Consider the following 4,838-nt stretch of genomic DNA (forward strand, 5'->3'; position numbering starts at 1 on the left):
GACCTAAAGGCCCCAGAGACTGTGTGGCCACTACCAGAATACAACATCACATGCAGTGGATGGAAAGGGTGGAAGCCTGGGGATCTCATCTGGTTCTGCTTACAGTGAAACCGCTAGTTTCACAAAGACCAGAAGCAGAACCGATAAGGGCCCTGAGTAATATTATACTCCACTTTAACAGTGTGGCTTTTGGGTTAAAACCATGAATGCAGTTTGCTGAATTCCTGATTTTTTTTTTAATGACTGTGGTGTATCCATGTACAGCAACAACCAACTATCACACACAAATCCCTGCAGTGGAAATATACAAATACTTAAGATTCATATCTGCATGTTGTTGTTGAATCCGATACTTTGCATACTCACCCCTCCACACGGGTGCCGGCTACCTGAAGGTTTAGACAGCTGGGCCTGTAGCTGCAGGAAGGGCGAGAGGATGTGGCTTTTATAGTGGTGGAACGCAACAGAAGAGGGTGCCACGGCCGTGCCATCAAAGCCCAGATCCAGTCAGCACATGCAGGCTGATGGGGGTTTAATTGGCCCAAAACAAGCATTTCCATGCTCCAGAAAAACCATCTTACGATTGCGGAAAAAAAAAGAAAGAAAAACAAGTGTCAAAAAAGAGAGAGAGAGAGAGAGAGAAAGAGAGCTGGAGTTCCCAGGGGGATGGCATCAAAGTCTTCCCATTATGCCCCTGTGGTAAAGTACGAGTGTGCAGTGTGAGTGTGCTGCCTATAAAACGTGTGGTAACTCTGTAGTGAAGGTTTTGGATCGGATGCCTGCCATAACTCCGTTCGATGCTCAGCGTTGCTGGCTCCCTTCGCTGTTAGGTTTCTCTCCTCTCAGTCCCTCTGAAAGAGCTCATTTGTCTGAGCCACGATTACACACGTCCATCTGTGACCATCGGTGGTGTCCATCACCCCTTCTGATGTCCACTGGATTCCGCCCAACGCTGCTAGAGGCGCTGGGGGAGCAGCTATGAGACGACCACACTGTTCGGATTTCACACTTAAAACCCGCAGAGGCTCGGGATGTGCAGGAATGCCAGGCTTTTACGATGCCCTCTGGAAAGTGGGAACTACAAGGACATTCTTTGCCAAATCTTTCTTTCATTCTTTGTGAACAACTGGGTTTGCAACTCAAGATCAGTACACACACACACACACACACACACACACATAGTATGAAAAAATGAACTAATCTAAGTTTCATCTCATGTGGGGTTCTTTTACAGAGAATATGGCACATGACCAGCAATATAAAGCAGACAAGGGCATTGTAGTCCAAACCTTTCGTTACTTGTGAACTGTTTTTGGGAGTTTCCCAAACAAGACCAGTACACACACACACACACACACACACAGAGTATGAGTACACACACAGCAGTTTCATCTCATGTGGGGTTATTTTACAGAACGTGGTGCATTTCTCCTCATACACAGTTCAGACACTGCTTCACCAACAACTACTTCAATCACAAGACTGGGTCAGATCACACATGCTGAATGAGAGTAATGTCCACCTCAAACAATAAGAACTTAGCCACCACCACTCCCCTGTCACACAGCTCCAGCCATGGCACGACACACACACACCGTAGTTCTAGATTCAGCCCAGTCTGCTCCTAAGAAGTTGGACCACGGAATCTTTTACAGTCCCTCGGAATGGTCAGTCAGACTTACAGTGCGTAATACCAGGAGTGATTGGGCTTGTGTGTGAGTGTGGGGAGATGAAAGCAGTTCTGGTGGCCTTTCAGAGGGCGAAATATTAATCTGCACATGGGCCCAGAGCCAAAAACCATTCATGAGAGACTAAGGGAAACAGAGAGGTGTTACCTTCAAGAACCGCAAAGATACACACACACACACATGCACACACATGCATGCACACACTGACAATTATTCTTTCCCCGACCATGCCAATTTTACTTTCATTTGAAAACAGGACACAAACATTCCTATTGGGAAATGATCTCAAAATTGCATGGTAACCAAAATGGGTGTGAAGCTGTATGGTTTAAAATGGTTACCCAACGAACCAAACTGATTTTCCATTTCACATATTTTCCTGACAAATGCATTCTCCATCCCATGGAAGGATTATCAACATGAGATCATCAACTTGGACTGCTCTCAAGACATTTGTAACACACGGATATGCAATTAACCCACACACTTCCTTAAACAATGGCAACTCTTGTTTGAAGTTCAGGGCAAGAGTAGGTTGGAGCATCAAAACACTAAAGAATGAATGTAAATCCATCAGAAGTCACACCAAATAACACAGCTAACATGTCTACAAGTTCCGCTACTTGACTCGTGTAATTTGCAGCCACAAATCAACGCCACCTGAAAAACCATGACCGCATCTCTGTGGTGTCTGTGGCTTTGTTTTAACCAAATGAAGTTGAAGGATTTATTTTGAAATGAGTGTCAAGTCATCATACATTTCATTGAATCATTGTGGAAACAAAGCATGGGTTTTTCATCAGACGTTCTCTCTCTCGTTAATTACATCGTGGCGCGCTCTTTGCGCGTTGTAAATATGGGTGCCGTGGTTCACTTGTCGCCTGTGGCTGTAACTCATTGTGTGGTCCACCGAGGTGCTCCGGGCAGCGGCGATAACTTCTATCTCTTAGGTGACATAGTACACTGCCTACATTTTCAGATGTTATCTATAGGCTAATAATACCAATAATAATAATAATAATAATAATAATAATAATAGCCTAATAAACTTTAAGTGTTTCAGCTTAAAGACACAGAAGCCTATCTTTTACATGTGAAACTTGTAATGGGGTGATAATGGTACATTCGCTATGAGGGGTACACAGGCATCAGTCAGATGTATCTCTGTTTTTGTGGAACATACATACTTGATATATCATTAAAGTTATATCCTACAACAGAGTGCGACAGTGTTGTCTTCCCTCAAGGAAATCCCTTCACCGCTACCACGCATAAAAGCCTAATTTATCATTTCTCCCTAACAATAGGAATCTACGCAATTCATTTTACGCTCGGATTTTTACGTTGGAAAGCAGAAAACCCCTCTAGACTCCATGATCACCCAGGAACACGCCCACCGAAGGCAGGGATAGGGCTCTGGCAAAAAATCTGTGCTGAGGCACCTACCTTAGTGTTGATACTGAGGCTTGGCTCTGTCAAGAAACCTCAGTGCTCGGGTACCCGCAGTGGCAACTTGTCTCTCCGGGGAAGACGTTTTACGTCATCTTTCGCCTGAAGTTTGTCTCCGAAGTTGCCGATTTAATGGTGAGTTTTACGACTGCTTTTAGCATTTGGAAAGGCTTTTGGAGAGAGAGAATATAATAATCAAGGTCCTAATGTCGCAGGGCTCGTGGATAAGTGATCACCCAGTGTTCGAACACCCTATATCCGAATAGGGGTAGGCTATCGCTCTAATGAACTTGATACGCCTTACACTTGATTCATATGCAACATACGCTTCACATTTAAGATAGTGGTTCAGATGTGATGTTTCTTCGTTTGACTTGATCTTTGCCGATTGTTTTAGTGACCCTATTAAAATAATATTTCCTCGGTGACAGTCTGACTCTAGTCTACAGTCTACATAAAAAACGTCAATGTTATTGGCAGTTGTTACAACAGCATCATGCCACTAGTTTTTGCAGCGGGATACACATTTTTTTTAAATAATCAGTTCTGTTTTTCCCAAAGACTTAAGTATTTTGTTGTCAGCATTAACTTTACATGAGCTGCGCTTCTGGTGCAGTGACATGACATTACGACAATGTGAATATATAGAGGGGCAGGTGCATCCGTGGGACGGGACGAGTGATTGCCCCCGGGTCAGCAAGCGCTCGAAATGCAATAGCCGCATAAATTTATCAGAGCCGTCCGGGCTGTCCGTACGTCGGTGGAGAGGGAGGGGTGGCAAGAGGCCGCGCATAGCCCTCCGGATTCCGTCCGATGCGCCTGAGTTACTGCTGTCACGGTCTGTGTGGCTCACACTGGCTCGTTGTTGGGGAACCACCATGTAGGTGATTTACTTTTAATGTATCATGTTAAATCAAGTCAGATACTTGTGCTGCTTCTGGCAGACTGTAGGCTAAGTGTAGTGTAACTTCGAGTCGACTTCACTAAAGACCTTTGGAAAACAACAGACAGAAAACAACATCGTTTGGAGATTGGTCGCGTTTGTGGGTGCTCCATAAATCTTTGGAGCACCCTTTGGAGTTCTTCAGTAAACCTCTGAGAGGTTTGGTTATCCTTATCTGTCTAGTGATGGAGTGTGTCCATTAGACATATTAGTGGATTTTTATCAGCTGCTAAATTTGTCTACAGATAACATCTTTGGATGTATAGGTTTTAATAGACTATTGGTTGCATATGGCCAGACGTGCAATGTTTCAACTCTAGCCTTCCTCAGAGCAGTGTTTATATGCCCCATATAACACACCACACCATGATCTTTGTGAATTGTTGTTAGTTTGAGTACAGCCACTCTGAGCTTCATGGAGTATAGTAAAGCTGGCCACTTGAGTGAGTTGAGATTCAAAGTGAGTGAGTTGAGATTCAAAGTAAGTGAGTTGAGAAAAGTCTTTTCTTTTTGTCTTGGATGCTGCAGTTTGGTCTCTACTTTATTATGGTGTCACAAACAGCAGTTTGACCAGAAGCAGGACATCACATCTGAGTCACAGATGCCCTACAGACGCCTACAGTCGCAACACAGTCTATTACTACTTATTCATTTTGGCTGACGGTTTTATCCAAAGCAATATACAAACATTAATTCTTACAAGGGTAATTTTCCCCAGAGCAACTCGGGGATAAGTGCCTTGCTCAAGGGCAGGACAA

At 44.0% G+C, this 4,838-nt stretch overlaps 1 protein-coding gene across 1 annotated transcript in view; it reads left to right on the forward strand.

Annotated features, from left to right (window-relative positions):
* The first annotated feature begins 3,146 nt into the window (after positions 1-3,146).
* Positions 3,147-4,838, forward strand: part of LOC125288199 (ly6/PLAUR domain-containing protein 6-like) — a 17,356-nt gene continuing 15,664 nt past the window's right edge. The window contains exon 1 of the mRNA XM_048234356.1: positions 3,147-3,272. The gene's annotated coding sequence lies outside the window, so the exon portion shown is untranslated. The remainder of the gene's footprint in view (positions 3,273-4,838) is intronic.

Source organism: Alosa alosa, chromosome 23 (assembly GCF_017589495.1).
Source record: "Alosa alosa isolate M-15738 ecotype Scorff River chromosome 23, AALO_Geno_1.1, whole genome shotgun sequence".
In the NCBI taxonomy this organism is placed as follows: domain Eukaryota; kingdom Metazoa; phylum Chordata; class Actinopteri; order Clupeiformes; family Clupeidae; genus Alosa; species Alosa alosa.